Source organism: Ictalurus punctatus, chromosome 9, assembly GCF_001660625.3.
Source record: "Ictalurus punctatus breed USDA103 chromosome 9, Coco_2.0, whole genome shotgun sequence".
In the NCBI taxonomy this organism is placed as follows: Eukaryota; Metazoa; Chordata; class Actinopteri; order Siluriformes; family Ictaluridae; genus Ictalurus; species Ictalurus punctatus.
Genome location: NC_030424.2, coordinates 27,024,476 through 27,042,654, shown reverse-complemented (window position 1 = coordinate 27,042,654; position 18,179 = coordinate 27,024,476). Strand labels below are relative to the sequence as shown.

General features: G+C 45.4%; 1 protein-coding gene across 2 annotated transcripts in view; it reads left to right on the top strand.

Moving 5' to 3' along the window:
• The first annotated feature begins 558 nt into the window (after nt 1–558).
• The window catches only part of peli1b (pellino E3 ubiquitin protein ligase 1b), a 41,834-nt gene continuing 24,213 nt past the window's right edge, over nt 559–18,179 (top strand). Inside the window, exon 1 of one of the 2 annotated variants that reach the window (XM_017475796.3) lies at nt 559–1,001. The gene's annotated coding sequence lies outside the window, so the exon portion shown is untranslated. Of the gene's footprint in view, nt 1,002–12,615; nt 12,763–18,179 lie in introns of those variants that run through there. The other variant, XM_053682935.1, reaches the window with a different exon arrangement.

Here is an 18,179-nt window from a genome sequence, read left to right as displayed (position 1 = left end):
TGTGTGTGCACTGTGTGTTCGGAGTTTGCATGTTCTCCTCGTGCTGCCGGGGTTTCCTCCGGGTACTCCGGTTTCCTCCCCCGGTCCAAAGACATGCATGCTAGTCTGATTGGCGTGTCCGTAAGTGTATGAACGGGTGTGTGAATGTGTATGTGAGTGTGCCCTGCGATGGATTGGCACCCCGTCCAGGGTGTACCCCGCCTTGTGCCCGATGCTCCCTGGGATAGGCTCCAGGTTCCCCGTGACCCTGAAAAGGATAAGAGCGGTATAGAAAATGGATGGATTAATGCGCTGAAATAACCGAGTTTATGTAAGAACATACACACAAGTGAGTGTTTACAAGGGCAATTGCTTTCTAAACGTTGCTAGCCAGATTAGCTTGCTAGCTGGGCACAGTGACATACTCAGGGCAGCTCAGGCTCTGGGATACTGATTGGTAGGTGTGGGGGGAAGAAAAAAAAACAAACCACACCAACCTAGTCACTAGCTAGCATCGCTCTTCCGCTGAACTACATTTCCCAGAATGCCAAGACGTTAAGTCACGCGGTGGCTCTCTTTCCCCGCCCACTACTAGACGCCACACCATCATCTGTTTATGTTCAGACCCGAGAACCTGAGAGATTAGATGAGAGGAGAGGAGAGGAGATACACATACACATACACGGCACGAGCGTCGCGGCAGTTATTTTAAAGCCGTAATCGCGTGTATTATGTTGTCGTTTTTTTAAAAAAAAAATTTTAATCAGCGTGCGCGAGACCGGCCGTTATTCCGCAGCACTAACGTCCTGAACTGTCTGTATTTTACCCTGAAACATTTACTGAAAGTATTCGCACCCCTGTCTTTGTTAGCAGGTGGCTTTGTTAGCTAGCACAGTGTGTACTGTGTGTTTTTATTGTTTTGTTTGTTTTTTTTTGTTCTAACCGCTGGAGCTAACGGACCGGTACCGAGTCTTTTGTAACGAACCGACTCTTCTGGGGGGAAAAAACAACTCGTTATCAGGGTAAGTATCCTGCAAACTGCTGTTTGTTTGTTTGTTTATTTATTTTTGTGAGGAAATGTTATTTCTAGGGAAAATGTACATTGTTATTTTTAGTTCAGTCCCACTCTTATAAAATGGATATATGTGTGTATATATGTTAGTTTAATTCAATTTAATTCACAAGGAAATTATTTTAGCTAATAAAGGCTAAGTGCTATATGCATCTTTTATGTTGTATGCTAATCAGTCCTTATTCTTTGTTTAGCATGATTTTGGTGACCAAAAACTTTTTTCCCCTCAATGTCATGATGTATTTATGTGTATATAGTACTTAATAATAATAATAATAATTATTATTATTATTGTTATTATTGTTATTATATGCTATATGAAGGCATTGTGTGCCCCTCTTTAAAAACAACAACAAAACAAACAAACAAACAACAACAATTTTGTGACTAACAGACTCTGTTTTTAATACTGAAGGAAAACCTCCACACTGAAACACATTCTGTATGTTTTTACAGATTAAATATTCATGGTGTTTAGTGAATCTGCTCCTAGTGTATTTTTCTCGTTCCTAATGAGAAGTGTCCCGTGATGACGTCACAGGGTGACACTGTTACTGCTAATCCAGTTATAATGACGCTTTAATAAACGGGATAACAATCAGGTTTCGTTGTAGACGCCTACGAACAAACGCGTAAGAGCTTCTTTTCTCACTCCAGCGAAGTTCAGCGGCGCGAAGAGACGTCGGACGCGATATCCGGAGGAAATCGACGATTTTTTTTTTTTTTTACAAAATCGCAGCAGATTTTCTACACCGTCATGTGACGTCGTCGCAGCCAAAGCCGTCATGAGTACAGCTAAAAGGTCTCGTTTACCGACAGACATCACCGCTAAAAAAGACAATTTTATGCAGTTGCAATTTCACCGGTTCAAGTAGTTTTCCACGAAAGGAACGCACCGGAAAACTGTACGAATTGCAACGCAATTTTAAAAAAAAAATTTGCAGAAAAATCAAGCATTTTTGGCCGCAACAATCACAAAAAAACCGCTCTGAAATCCTGTACGGACTGTTTAACGATCAAGAAGATGATGAACGCGACAATGTTGTTATTAGACTGAACGTTGAAGCACCGCTAATCGGGGGGGGGAAGCATTGTGGGTAATGTAGGAAACCGTGAATCTTACCGGGGAGAAAAATTAGTTGCGGAATGAATCTCGGATGCTGTTTAAGTGTTAATTGCATGTTAATTATAAAGATTAATATCGAAGACATTCATTTTGGATTGTTACTTAAAAGAATTTGGGATTTTTGTGCTCATGCTTGCTTGGACATCAGTAGATCATGACACTTGTCTAATATCGCAGGGTCTGATTTTGTTTTGTCCCCGCCCCCCGGATGAATTCGTCTTGAGGCGTGTAATTAAAGTTGGCAGAAGCAACAAATTGGGCTTTTGTTTGTCTTTTTAGAAACGACTCGTTCCAGGTGTGTCGTCTTTAACCGTCCAAGTTCATGTAACTTCTTTGTCCGTGTACTGATTTGAAGTTTGGCTTTGTTTCCTGACTCAGCCCTGTTGAACTGGCCTAGAACAACGAGCGTCGTTATGATGATCGCGGCTTTTATATTACGGCGCGACGCAGCGACGTATTTTACAGATTGGTCTTTGATTTCGGCTTATGGCTATTTGCATTGCATTCTGGCTTGCTTGTGTGGGACCATTGTTCTGTTGAAGCGAACTCCTCGGGTGATTTGCATAGGCAGATCGAGCCTCCAGGCCAGGCATCTGGCCCGGCGAATGGCTGCTTTTGTCCTGCGTTGACATGACCGTCTGTATTGCTTTTGTTGACCCCCTCTTAAACTTAACCCCACCCCCTCAACCTCAGGCCATGTGTGTATATGGCACGCCATCGCCTGCTTTGTGTACCACTCAGCTTGAATTATTCATATTTAACATCACCAGACCAGCACCAAGTTACCAGGACGGACGTTACGGAAGTTACAGGTGGACGGCGCATAGTGCTAGCGTAAGACAAAACGCCGTCGCCGCACGCCAACCATCAACAGTATCGAATTTTCCCGAAATATCGTCAACCCAAACGAATCTCACGTCAACGTTTTAGATTTCTACATTTCGATGGTCTCTTTACACTTTCGAGCTTTAAATAAAGGAACGCGCCTCTTCGGTTCAACGAAACAAGCACGAGCCGAGCCAACGGTGTCGCTTTTCCGTGGTGAAAAATAGATAAGAGCGCTGACCCGCTGCTTATTTAGAAACCCGACGCCGTTCCTACTAAAACCGTCATTCCTGATAGACCTGATCCACATTTTGGAGGAATTCAAAGATTTAGATTTAGGAATTAGGATGTGGGCGGAGGTACACCTACACAGCACAACAGAAGCCAACAGAGCAGCTGTTTACAGCTGGGTTTATAGTTTGTTCAGAATAGTATCCTGTTGGACTTGTGATATAAGCTGGTTTATGTAAATAAATAAATAAATAAATAAATAAGAGGTAAGCAAGTTTAGTTTAAAGGCTGCACCTGAACGTTTTGTTCCTAGCACAGATCCTTAGCCGCAATAACGCTGCTCTTAAAACGACGATGAACTCTTGTTTAATATCCCGAACAGTAATTAAACTCCTAAGCTCGAGAGTAGGTCATTTTCTCGGCCTTTAATTTGGATCGGTTCGAATGCTGGTATTGAGTGTTCCTTATATATTGTCATTGTTGTGCATGTCGGTGATCATTTCTGCATTAAAGGCCACAGTGGGTTCTGGCTCATCGACCTGATTGACTCAGTGTCAGCGTTGGCACAGAAAGAAGATATCACGTCTAAATCCATCCAGGCCGAGTTAATCCGATTACTCGTCGCCTCAATAACCGAGGTAGGGCAGGTCAAGTGAATCTCAACCGTCCGTACTGTAAGTACGAAGACGTGTCATTTAAAAAAAACAAAACAAACAAGAGGTATGTGCGATTTCGGACGGTGCGCCGGCGGCCTCTCGTTCGACCTCTGGGAAACAAAACCGTAGTCAAAAAGAACTACTGTGTCGTTTTGGAACTCGATCTAAGACCTAAGGCTCAGCGATAACACCGTGGTGTCGTTCAGAACAGCACTTCCTCTGCTCTCCGAGCTCCAATCGTAATCAGCAGTATCGCTGCGCTGCATACTCGCACGCCACAGCGCACGGAAGCAGCGTGTACACACGCCGCCTCTTCTCCTTTTCCTCAATCGAAGAGACTCGCTCAAACTCCGTTCGTCATCGAGTGCGCTGCGCGAGCCGGCTCGCTGCCAAAGTAGTTTCGAGACGAGTGCCGTCATCGATGAGCGGGTCATCGATCGGATTCGACTCGAAGCCAGAAATCTCTCCGAGCAAATACCGTCCCCCTTCACAAAAACAAACCCCTCAACATAAATAACAGTACAATTCAATGGAAGTTATTACATTACGCTGGTCAAATTATTTTACAGACAATATTAGACCTTCATTTCTTGCACAGGATATAATATAATATGTCTTGTACGCCGTAAGCATGCAGTGCACGCTGTTTGATATTCAGCTGCAGGAAGGCTGTGGTTGGAAAAACAGCGCAGTTTAGCGCAGTAAAAGTGCACCACGGTTGTAAACGTTAGTGCGGCGGCCTGGGAAAACCCTTCATACGGCGAAACTTATTATACATAGTTCTGCCGACTACAAGCTTTTCTGAGCTGAAGTACGTTTCCCTATTAGGCTCTGTTTAAAGCGTGACCCGGGAGATGTTTTGATGAGATATAATTACGGGTTCGAAAGGTTTTGAGGTGTCGAAATATACAGAAAACCTTTTTTTTTTTTTTTTTTTTTTTTTTTTTTTTCGCTCTTAACGAGTACAGCTAACGTCATTAAAGAAAGCCATCGCTGCCGATAAACTCGTGAACGAGATGACGGTGATCTCAGGATTGGTATACACGGTATTACGCAGCTGTGACGCACAACAGTACGGCCAAAACTTTGCGCACACACACCTGGCCATCACACTGGTATGTTTGTTGGTCACGATGTTGGAAGCACACGATCGGATGGAACGTCTTTGTACGCTGTAGTCTTACACTTTCCCTTCAGGAGGCCCAAACCTGTTCCAGCATGACGATGCTCCCGGGCGCAAAGCGAGCTCCGTGATGACGTGGTTTGATAAGGGTCTGCAAAGAACCCCGCCGAACACCTTTGGGATGACAGACTTTGCCCCAGGCCTTCTCACCTGATGTCAGTAATGCTCTTGTGGCTGAAAGAACACGCGTCCTCACAGCCACGCTCTGAAATATAGTGGAAAGCCTTCCAAAGCAACGTGGATCATCTACATCGTAACGGCCATGGTTTTGGAACGGGGTGTTCAGTGGTCAGGTGTCCACAAACTTTTGGCCAGATATAGTGTATTTACCATTATAAATAAAGCCGTACGTCTTATAGCGCGAGCAATGCAAGCTGAAGGGTCGGGACGGTGAGCAACAGCCAAAACAAACAACCGCTTCAGTCTGAATAAATTACACCCAAATGCTAGTTAGGAATTTGTACCAAACACATCTGGGGCTTCTTGAGATTTGTCCAAAAGATAGAAGGCTGGCTTTGTTTTAGCAGCACCGAACGTTCCTCCCAAATGGACTGCAGAAAGGAGCGATGTTTTGAAGTATCTCCCATGACACTGTTTTATTGTTCATTTTTGTGATAAATGATATAAACATAACCGTCCCTTCAGATGCACTCGGTTGTATGATAGATGAATAGAATAGATGGTGTGTAGACACCCGACCATCTAAAGCCATTTGCGTTCCTTTCTTCAACGTCGGAAGCACACGATTGTATACGATATGTTCGTGTGCCGGAGGGCGACAGTTTCCTTTCCCCGGAACCAAGCGGAACCCATTCCGGCTCCAGCATGACGATGCTCCTGTGCACGAAGCCAGCTTCATGAAGACATGGTTTACCAAGGTCGGAGTGGAAGACCTCGAGTGTCCCGCACGGAACCCTGAACACCTTTGGGACGAACTGGAACGCCAGATAACGCCCCAGGCGTCGGGGTTCACGAGGATCTCCTTTTGTAAGGATGACCTCAACGTGGACGTTCTCAGCATGTGACAGCGTCCTGGTCACCTCTCCATCAACACCCGATTTTATTCTAGTTTCTTATCGCTCCTCCTTATGGCGTTCAGCCCGTTTACAGGGAAATTGTCGGGGGGTTTTCGTGTGCCTGTGTTGCATCTGTACATGCTCTCTGTGTGCTTTCAGTTTGATTACAGCCCTTATTTGGTCTCCCCATAGCGCGCTGGTCTTTACAGAATGGCAGCTGTTCAGTTTCTCTCGCCTTGTTTTCATTTTATTGGCCTTTTTTTTTTTTTTTTTTTTTTTTTTTTTTCTCTCTTCTCTTCATAAACACTGCCTTTCCCTGTGCATAGTTTCGTTCCCTTTGTATCGTGTAATGACTTTCCTTTCCCGGGGCTAAAGCAAGAGAGACGATTGTGTTGGCTGTTGCGTCATCGTAGCCTTCTGATTCGCTGATGATGGACTTGTGTTTTGTGTGTGTGTGTGTGTGTGTGTGTGTGTGTGTGTGTGTGAAGTTTCGGCAGAAGTGACGAACAGATGTTATGTACGCCTCTGCGTCTTGAACAGGTTGTTCTCACCTTCCTGACCTGCTGTGCGCGCGTGCGTGTGTGTGAGAGAGAGAGAGAGAGAGTGCACCTCTTTCTGTCTCTGTTCATTCATTGTATTTCAGCACCTGTAGTGGTTTTGCAGCTCTTCTGCTTCTATAATTAATAACTTTGACCTGAGGTGCTTAAGAGTGAGTGAATGTTTGATCGAGAGAGAGAGAATGAATGTGTGTCCTTGTGGTTTCTCACCTCTCTGTAATATACAAGCACTTGTCGTCTCAGCCTCAACTCACAGGGTTTTAGGAGTGACGTGTGTGTGTTTGTGTGTGTGCTCGCGCATTATAAGACCGTTAAACTTGTTCGGATGGGGTTATGAGATAACCATCACTGAGGTCGGTGCCTGTGTTTTACCTGTGTTGCTTTTCTGACTTCAGTAGGCGTCAGTACTCGTATTACTCACAGTACTCAGATTACTCCGATTCATTACACTGCTACAGTGTGCACTAGTAAATTTATAAATTGGAAATATCACCACCAGGAGTTGTTGAAACACTGGTCTAACTTTAAATTATGAGGTCCTTTTTAGTTTAATTAATGGTGAAATTTACTTCACGTCGAGGCGGGTTTTCAGTGAACAAGACACGAGAGAGTCTAGCCAATCTGGCAACCTTTCAGTTTCGGCTCCTTCCGTGATTTGCGGCCCCGCCCTACACATGCCCGTTTTTAATACCCTAATTATTTCCCAAATTTGCATTGCAATATTATTACAGCAGTCTCTTTGGAACTTTTTTTTTTTTTTTTTTTGGTTTAAAATGCCATTAAGGTCTGGTGAAGGTAATTATGGATTTATTTATTTATTTTTGCCTGGCCTTAGGGGCCTTGTACGAAACAGTAAGGCACGATTTAAAACACACACACCAAAAAAAAATCAAGATGCAATTATTAATAATTATTTTTTGTTATTAGGATAACTAATAGGATAATGAATGAATTAATTAGGACAGCTAATAGGATAGTAATTAAGTTAATAGGATTGTTAATTAATATTCGTATCTGTGAACTGTTCACTCAGCGAGAATGATTGATTCATTATGGCGGTAATATCTAAGCATCTAAAACTTACTTCAAATCTTTACTCCGTATACCAAGTGTCACCTCGAAGAAGAGCAGACGATCAGCTTTTTGTCGTTTTTGCCTTCAGCGTGTATATAATCAGCATCTACAGTCTGGGGTTGTACATGATGAGTGACTAACCAGTTAAGGCCGGACGGTCAGTCCCTCCAGGGTTCTGCGCTCGCAGAAGTCAACGCTAAATCAAGCAAACTTGAGCTTTTCAAAATGAACACCGATTTCCCGCAGATTCGGACCGAGACGCGTCATGTGACGTCATCACGACGTGCATTCAGCCAAAGCCCTCTTCACTTCACGTGCGTCGAACATGAGTAGAGCCGAAATGTCTCGTTTACTAACAAACGTCGCCGGGAAAGAGCGTGCAAAACTATTTCGTGCAATTTAAACTCGGTTTTTTTTTTTTGCAACAAAAAAAAGGCACAAAAATTCGAATTTTTGAAAAAGTCGTCGCGGTATAAAGCATTTCTGCTTTAAGTCGCCTGCGTAGCTCTTGGACTTGTATCTGGAGCATTAATAGAAGTGATGCGTTTTCCGGGAGGAAAATTCTGGGCCGAAACCGAAAATTCAGGATGCACTTGGCCGGAAACCCAAAATGAATTTTTTGTAAAACCCAGTTTTAAATTAGGGTGTTGTTTTTTTTGTTGTTGTTGTTTTTTGTTTTTTTTGTTTTTGTATGAACCCGATTAAGACGATACTCTGATTAAGAAACTAGCATGTAAACAGAGATTATTGATGACCTTAATCTGATTAAAGTCATACTCGAAGTAAACCCAAACGGAATTAAGACGTGTGGAGTATTCCTGTTTTAGTCGCATTATGGACGTGCGTTACAGACACGTACACACCTTAATCACACTATTAACGTCGTGTGGGAGTTTTCACCGCATTGTGCGACAGGACGCGTACACGCACGGCAGCGCTCGACCGTTTGACGGCAAACAAGAGAGCACGGCTGCGTCCCAAACCGCGTACTTACCTACTACAGTATATAGTAGGAGAAAGACATGTATCTCAGCTATTATATAGGCGGTAAGTACGCGGTTTGGGACGCAGCCCACGGCTTCAAGCAGTCGTCTATTTGCACGTACAGCACGACTAATAATGAAGCTTCCGTAAAAATTAAAACACCCAAAACTGTATACGGTTCCATAATGGAGACCAACTCTGTGTCGATACGTGAAATTCTGGAGGGAACGGTGTGGCGTGACGTGGAGACGTAATGACGTGTGACGTTAATCTATCCCTGTTCTATAACACGAACGGGAACATGAAAGGAGTGTTCTAAAAGCGACTCACGTTAATCAGAATACTGTCTTATTCAGAATAAGGTCCATAATCAGATTACCGCTGTCCGTGTAAACGCAGTCAGCGTGAGCAGACGTACAACAAACAGCCGGTTAGTTTAAAGAGGAGACTTTATTCGGACAGGAGCAGGCATGGCGACAGAATGTGTACTCTCCCAGCAGGGTCTGTATTCTCTGTGGACCCGGGAGATTGAGAGGAAGAAGATTTAACATTAGCAAGCACTCGCGTGCCTTCCTGAGTGCTTTAGGTCTCTTTGCAGAACAAACAATCTCTCCAGCAGTCTCTGCTCTTTTTTTTTTTTTCTTTTCTTCATGCTAAAAGTGCTATGAAATGATCATTTTTACGAGTGTTACGTGTGACACATTGTGTGTAAACCTTCTTCTGTGCTTGACTGTGTACTGCACAGACCATCACACTAACGATTCTCAAAAGATAAACCTTAAGCCGTAGGGATTTTGAAAGAAGTGTAAGAAGACCGCTGTGCTTACGTCGACTTCTTTATTTCCGGTGGCCTCGTCCCAAAGTAAGGGACTGAATTTGAATGTTCCCGTGTCGAGTTCCCAGGAATTGTCTGTGGATCTTTCTGTATTATCCGCTTCCTGTTTTAAGGTGTTACATTACATAAGGTGCGTCTCGAATGAGAAATGAGCTTGTGTGTTACTGTATTATTCATTTCTTGCACATGTGGTGTGTGTGTGTGTGTGTGTGTGTGTGTGTGTGTGTGTGTGTGTGTGTGTGTGTTTTGAAAGATTAGATCAGTAAAAGACATGTACGATCTGCACACTTGTTGCTCTTCAGGTCCGTTCCTACCGACGCTGGTGAGATGGGGACCTAAGCATCTCATTTCCTCCTCCCTCACTTCCTGTTTGCCCTCATCTCCCATCCTGTATGAGGATCACCAGTCACTCTTTTGGCTCCTCTTATTCCCCATTTCTCTGTCTGTCTGTCTTACCCCCCCCCTCTCTCTCTCTTCCTCCCTCTCTCTCTTTCTCTCTGTCTCTCTCTCTTCCTCTCTCTCTCGCTCTCTGTCTCTCTCTCTCTTCCTCCCTCTCTCTCTCGCTCTCTCTTCCTCCCTCCCTCTCTCTCTCTCTCTGTCTCTCTTTCTCTCTGTCTCTCTCTCTTCCTCTCTCTCTCTCTCGCTCTCTCTTCCTCCCTCCCTCTCTCTCTCTCTCTGTCTCTCTTTCTCTCTGTCTCTCTCTCTTCCTCTCTCTCTCGCTCTCTGTCTCTCTCTTTCTCTGTCTCTCTCTCTATTCCTCCCCTCTCTCTCTCTCTTCCTCCCTCTCTCTCTCTCTCTGTCTCTCTTTCTCTCTGTCTCTCTCTCTTCCTCTCTCTCTCGCTCTCTGTCTCTCTCTTTCTCTGTCTCTCTCTCTATTCCTCCCCTCTCTCTCTCTCTTCCTCCCTCTCTCTCTCTCTCTCTTTCTCTTTCTCTCTTCCTCCCTCTCTCTCTCTGTCTCTCTTTCTCTGTCTCTCTTCCTCTCTCTCTCTCTCCCTCTCTTCCTCCCTCTCTCTCTCTCTCTCTATCTCTTCCCCTCTCTCTCTCGCTCTCTCTCTCTCTGTCTCTTTCTGTCTCTCTTCCTCCCTCTCTCTCTCTCTTTCTCTCTTTCTCTGTCTCTCTGTTTTGTCGTCTCTCTGTTTTGTCTTCTCTCTCTCTCCCTCCCTCTATCTCTCTCTCTATCTCTCTCTCTGTCTGTCTGTGTCTCTCTTTGCAAACCACATGGGAGAGTTGTTTCCTGTTAAATTCTGTCAATTCCAGTTCTCTCTCTCTCTCTCTCTCTCTCTCTCTTTTATTCCACTTATGTTGTGACTGTGGCTGGAACTGATATGGAGTCCTCTAATCTGGATGTTTTTGTTGGTGACTAAGCTCCAGATCAAGCCCACAGAAGGGTCATTGGTCTATTGTTCTGTAGCCCTGAAGCAGACAGACAGCTGTAATGAGCTAAAAGTGGGCTCTGAGGGCTAATAAAACGTGAATACATCAGTATCAATGTTCTCTTGCGTTTCATCTCCAGAGTGTTCACTCACTCAAAACAAACACTCACGCTCCTCTAACTGCACTACTTACAGCATCGAGCAGCCTTTGAATATGAAGCACATGTGATTTAGATCAGCCACGGCTCTGGATCCTTTTTATGCTTTCTCAGAAATGCTTTTGAGTACAGATCGAAACAGACTTCTAAAAGCCTCGAGGTGTTGATGGTTTTCAGAGCGAGATATCTATCAATCAAGGAGGCAGGAGTCGTTGTAAACAGGAAGTGAAACACTTGAATGGAGATGTGGCAGTTTTCGGTGTCGTGTAGTTGCACAGTCTTGGCAGCGTGGGGCGAGATAATAAAAAAAACGAAATCAATTTTAAAAAGTGCAGGTTTGACCGCGCAAAATGCGTCCGATAGCCAGGGCACGCCGCACGATTCCCGCCCCGATTTCTCAGTCATCGGCTCATCTCCGAGCAGTTTTCTCGGCCTACGAGTCTCGGCGTCTCTGAGGTTCTCTGAATGGTGAAATGAATGGTATAGTCTGAAGCTCTCTGTGAAACCATGTGTGCGAGAGGAAATCACATTCACCTGCTCTCACGCGCAGCTGATCCCTGGATCCGGTTCATCATCCATCTAGTATTCGTGTGGGAGGGGGCGGGGAAATGTAAGCAAAGCACAATGATAATCCGAATGGATTTACTATGTCGTATTCAAACGATCCTTGGCGGCGCACCTCCTCGTTTTTTCTCCTCTTCTCTCTCTCTCTCTCGGTTTGTGTAGCGTGTGTGAGCCCTTCGTCTCAGCGTAGTGTACACACCCCGACATCTTAACCCACAACCGATCGCAGCCGCTAACGTCACGTAGCGCGAGTGGGTCAAGGACTCGTGTGGTGTCACTAACTCCATTACCAGAGAAGTATCTTAACCAAAGCTTTGTCCATGCTACATGTTTTATGCTGATTATAACTGATAATGGGGGAGGGGGAGCTACCCAGGAAACAGCTCCTAGAATCATAACAAAAAAAAATGTCCCAAACCACAGAGCACGAAAAAACCCTCAGAGCAAGTCAGCACCACAGAACCGGCTGTGCGGAGTGAGATTGTGAAATAAAAGGCAAGGTTCGCTTTATTATCTGTAACGTATGGCTAACACCGCGTGGGTTCATTTGTATAGAGGCCTGGCGTATACGCTACAGAACGAGCGCGGTTATTAGGACCGACAGCGTTTTAGCGCGAACGTTCCGTCTGTCGGTTGCAGTGTAGCTCGACTATATTTTATCACAACACTGACCTTTTTAGAAAACAATTTTCCTTGGAAATGTAGACTATAATTGGATTAAAATGCCGTTCTCCAGAGCATTAGCATTAGTTTGATGTTTTTTAGTAGGAAGGCCTGCCAGAGTGGCAAGGAAGCAACCAGGCAGTGCAATTAATCTAAACGTTAACTGGAACCGAATCCTCGTGATTTGTTTTTGAGGTGTGGGGGGGGGGGGGTGTAGAGGGGGGGGTGTTCTTGTATTCTTGTCAGATGCACTCGTCTGGTTTTCGGAGCTGCCTCAGGGAAACCTCCTCGCTCTTCTAGCTTCTCCAACGTGATCTTTCTTCTGTTCTTATGTTGTTTCTTTAGCTCTGACATTGATTAGATTCTGTTGCTGGTCTGATTGGGTTTGCTGTGTGGTTAAAAGAGAGAGAGACTGAGAGGGGGAGAGAGAGAGAAGATCTCCAGCTACGCACATTTAAAACATGAGGTAAACGTATCTGGCGGATTCAGCACAACCAGAGGCGGACCCGGGTCGTGTGAGGGCGCCAGGCGAAATAAACGCGTGTGGCCCGTCCGAAAGACCCTCGGTGTCATCAGACTTGCGTGTAACGCGTCCGATAACGCAGTAAATGTAACGCATCACATTTGAGAGCTCCGATAAATCCGACTTTTTCCGATCGCGACATACATCGACGCGCGCTAAAATTACCACGATTGAACTGTGAGTTTCACTTCGTAGCGTATTTTTGTAGGTTTGATAGGTTTGTGGAAGTCAAGGAATTGGGTAATCCGATTCATTTTTACATGCAGTAATCAGTTATGTAATCAGATTGCAATTTTAAAGTACTAATTAGTCATTTGTAGTGGACTCCTTTTTTTTTTTTTTTTTTTTTTTTTTTTTTTTTTTTTTTTTTGGAGTAACTTACCCAAAACACTGGTCGTTATATCGTCCTGTTATCGGGACCCGTTACTTCCCATGACTTCATTTCTTTATGAAAACAAACCAACAAAGGGGCTACCCTACAATCGCTGAATACGGTCTCAAAGCGGTTTAACAAAATATTATGTACATTTAATAGTGAAAAAAAAAACCACATCTAACGGAACATAGTGGGTTTTTTTTTTTTTTTCTTTTCGTTTTTACAGCATCATGTTTGTACAAATAGGACATCCTGAAATTGTTTTTGCACACTCTTTCCTTCGCAGTGACGGTTTGTTGGTAGACGAACGTTTTTAGCCGTACGTATGAATCGAAGAGGGCTTTGGCTTCGACTGTGATGTCACATGACGTGTCTTGGCCCAAATCTGCAGTCGTTTAAAAAAAAAATTCTGGTTGGGCTCCGGGGGGGGGGGGGGTGAACTTATTTCATTTCAGGAAGTCCTGCGGTTTTCACTAGAGTGTCGAGAATTTCAGAATTGTTCCATTTATTCATTGTGTAACACATATTTTTTTGTGAAAATGTACACCATGATGTAATGATGTCTAACCCAGATCGGTAAAAGTGTAGTGTGGGTTACGTGTCAAGGCGATGTAGGATGTACGATGTTGATGGTAACGTTACAGCAAGTATGTGGAACATGACCTGGTAGAGAGAAATTTCCTCTCCCTTTTATTTCGGTTCTAGGTCCTCCCCCCCCCCCCCCCCCCCCCCCCCCCCCCCACACACACACACCCCCCCGTGAGTTCGATGCGATACCAGACGTGTGGCCGGGTTGCGGAGGCTTGAGAAACATCGCTTTTGAGAAAATGAAAAATACGCGCTTTGCTGCTGTTGCCTGAGGTATAGTCAACTCGAGTTCTGATTGGTCGAGCTTGTTTCTAAGCAACCGCTTGTTTAAACCTGCACTTTCCTGGTTTGGGCTGTATGTGACAGCCCGCTCCATGCTCTAGATTATTTTCAGCAGCAGAAGAACGTGAACTTGGTTATTACTGACTGTACCATAAAGGCTACATCACAAATAATGCCAGTTATTATATATATATTTTGTTGTTGTTGTTGACATCTTCAGGCTGTTTGCCCGAAATTCTTTCACTTGTCCGTTCCAAAAATTCACAACGTCGAGCCCCGGCTGTGTCGGTAGCGAGGACGTGAAGGGAAGCCGTATCGGTCAATTACGCTGTCCTAATTCTACCTCACGCGTCACATCCGGTGTGAATGCCGTGTAAATGATCCGAGTAGAAACCCAGAGCTGCAGTCTGCTATCGAACACAATCACACACTCTCTTCTCTGCAGGTCGTGAACACGAGCGCGAAAGGGTCTGAGAAACGCCACTGACCACGGCCGAGTTTTCATTCTTTCTCGAGACCGCGTAATCATTCCACACCGGTGATGACGCGGCTGCGGCGCTACAGTTCAACGTCTCACGTCATCAGATTGCGATCGGTTCGTGAGATCGGACGAATTTAGAGACTACCGTTCGAGTCACGCGATCGGTCGGAGCATCCGTAACGCCATCAGACATTAATACAGAGGGTCGAGTTATTGAGATCAGACAGAACGTATCCCAGCTTGGATCTCCGGCACGGCCAGTATTTGAGCTCGCGGTTTCTGATGATGATGATGATGACAGTTATGGTGTCAAGTTCCTCTCACACTTCAATGTGTCGTAGATAATTGGCGCCGTATTTCCTGACGTGAAGCTCCAGTGACTTATCTGACTATCTTCACGCCGTTTGCCATCTGTGTGTGTGGGGTGCGGGTCGGTGTGGCTGCACGCATGGGTTAGATGTTACACCACAATCCCGATGTTCTCACCTCTGGCGTCGTGATATCTTTTATGCTCGTCCATTTTTACCACACACCACTCTCATAGAGTGAAGGGGTTTGATCCGTCTTTTTTTTTTTTTTTTTCTTTTCTCGAATCCTTTTTTTAAATCGCGCTAATAAGACGTGTCGATTTAACCGTGAAGCGAGTAAAAAGGATCCCTGTTGTAATCAGAGGACTCGCCTGGGGTTTATTCGAGGTCTCGAGTAAGATTCGGTTCCTGTTTCTGAGACCCGCATGATGGTTATTGTGTGAAAGTTTCGCACTACGTTTCCGCTTTTCTCTCTCTGTACTTGAAAACCATTGTTGGTTTTCTAAATTGGTTTCTCGACTGGTCATGTGGGTACCGACATCGCGAGTAGGTTCGCCGCGGACGCATCGATACCACGTCTTTCACGCCGAATGAGTATCCTGTTAATACCGAGAGTGATACTGCAATGAGTAACGTACTTGGTATTAAGCGCTCATGGGTGGCGTAAGCCCCATTGTCTTTGCTTCTGTCTGTGTCGCTGGCGATGATCTCCTCCCGCCGAGCTCGACGTTTATGACGATACAGCGTTTAAACAATAACGTTATGCCCTCGGACACCGTTTAAGCTTCTTAACACAGGCCGTGTGTGTGTGTGTGTGACTGAGGTTGAAGGCATGGAGTGCACACAGCTAAGCGTCATTGCGAGACAGAGACCCACTCGTGTGTGACGTCTGGGGATACAAAGCCTCACCTCGCTCGTCCGGGGCGGTCCCGGTCGCTACCAGACACCTCAAATCGTTATTATGGATCAGTCCAGAGGCCCCGCGCCTCTGTTTCGAAAGCATCCCGACGCGTACACAGACCCCCTTCTGTCACTGTAATCAGGCTGGCTTTAAGCTGCCGTTAGCCTTGATTTCGGGATCTGGTGAACAAGCCGCATGTGTACGTACGCAGGACAGGAGCGGTCAGATTTCACTTCAGACCCTGGCGTGGTGCGTCGGTTTCATATTCGCAGAGAGGAATTTTCCCCAGAAATCTGAGGGTGCGATTAATGGCTTGATGTATACAGTATAATTAGTTGTTTACTGTTGATTCCGTGAGCAGCCATGTTGATTTGACGTCACTCGCCGAACTCGGGGTCGAGGAGACCGTCCTGAGAGGACTTCTGAGCCGGGGGGGGGTGCGTTTTCTTCTTCGACGGTCAGAAATGACGAGTTATGAATGTCCGTCGAATGCAGCAAGAATCTTATTGGTGCCACTGTTGGGCAGGCATTGTGGGTAACGTAACGTGGGAAGCTGGCGTGAAAAGAAGAGGAAAAAACCCACCGAAAGTCAGTCATAATATGAATCTTTTGCCCAACTGACGATCACATTAGATTGTTGATTATAAATACTGATCTGCGAATCGTTCCGCGTGGAGATTCGCTTTGAACTCGCTTCTGTTCTCTGCTGAGGAGTCAAATTCTCAGTGAGAAGCAGGTGAACGCAGGTGTGTTTAGAGCAGGAGAGACGTGGTGAGAGGACTGTAGCGAGCGCTGCTGCAAGGGGATTATTTGGCGTTTGGCTGCGGTCGGTAAGCGAGGCCGCAGCCCCGTGTTCAAAATTCACCGCTTTCACTGCAAGACACTTTTACACGAGCCTCGCTCCCAGTGTTTCTCCAACATGAACCACAACAACAGTGCGGCTTTCTGGCCCTGGAAAGCAAGTGTGTGTGTGTGTGTGTGTGTGTGCGCACGCGCGCGTGTGTGTGTGTGCGGGCGGGCGTGTGTTTGTATGCAGATGTGTGTATATGCGGATGTGCGTGTGTGTATATGCGGATGTGCGTGCGTGTGTGTGTGCGTGCGTGTACATGCGCGTGCATGTATGCGGATGTGTGTATATGTGTGTATATGTGTGTGTGTATGCGTGCGGGTGTGTATATGTATGCGTGTGTGTGTATGCGTGTGTGTGTATATGTGTGCGTGTGTGTGTATATGCGTGTGTGTGTATATGTGTGCGGGTGTGTGTATGCGTGTGTATGCGTTTGTGTGTGTATATGCGTGCGTGTGTGTGTATATGCGTGTGTGTGTATATGCGTGTGTGTGTATATGCGTGTATGTGTGTGTATGCGTTTGTGTGTGTATATGCGTGTGTGTGTATATGCGTGTGTGTGTATATGCGTGTGTGTGTGTGTGTGTATATGCGTGTGTGTGTATATGCGTGTGTGTGTATATGCGTGTGTGTGTATATGCGTGTGTGTGTATATGCGTGTGTGTGTATATGCGTGTGTGTGTATATGCGTGTGTGTGTGTGTATATGCGTGTGTGTGTGTATATGCGTGTGTGTGTGTATATGCGTGTGTGTGTGTATATGCGTGTGTGTGTGTATATGCGTGTGTGTGTGTATATGCGTGTGTGTGTGTGTATGCGTGTGTGTGTGTATGCGTGTGTGTGTGTGTATGCGTGTGTATATGCGTGTATGTGTGTGTATATGCGTGCGTGTGTGTGTATATGCGTGCGTGTGTGTGTATATGCGTGCGTGTGTGTGTATATGCGTGCGTGTGTGTGTATATGCGTGCGTGTGTGTGTATATGCGTGCGTGTGTGTGTATATGCGTGCGTGTGTATATGCGTTTGTGTGTGTATATGCGTGTGTGTGTATATGCGTGTGTGTGTATATGCGTGTGTGTGTGTGTATATGCGTGTGTGTGTGTGTATATGCGTGTGTGTGTATATGCGTGTATGTGTGTGTATGCGTTTGTGTGTGTATATGCGTGTGTGTGTATATGCGTGTGTGTGTATATGCGTGTGTGTGTGTGTGTGTATATGCGTGTGTGTGTATATGCGTGTGTGTGTATATGCGTGTGTGTGTATATGCGTGTGTGTGTATATGCGTGTGTGTGTATATGCGTGTGTGTGTGTGTATATGCGTGTGTGTGTGTATATGCGTGTGTGTGTGTATATGCGTGTGTGTGTGTATATGCGTGTGTGTGTGTGTATGCGTGTGTGTGTGTGTATGCGTGTGTGTGTGTATGCGTGTGTGTGTGTGTATGCGTGTGTATATGCGTGTATGTGTGTGTATATGCGTGTGTGTGTATATGCGTGCGTGTGTGTGTATATGCGTGCGTGTGTGTGTATATGCGTGCGTGTGTGTGTATATGCGTGCGTGTGTGTGTATATGCGTGCGTGT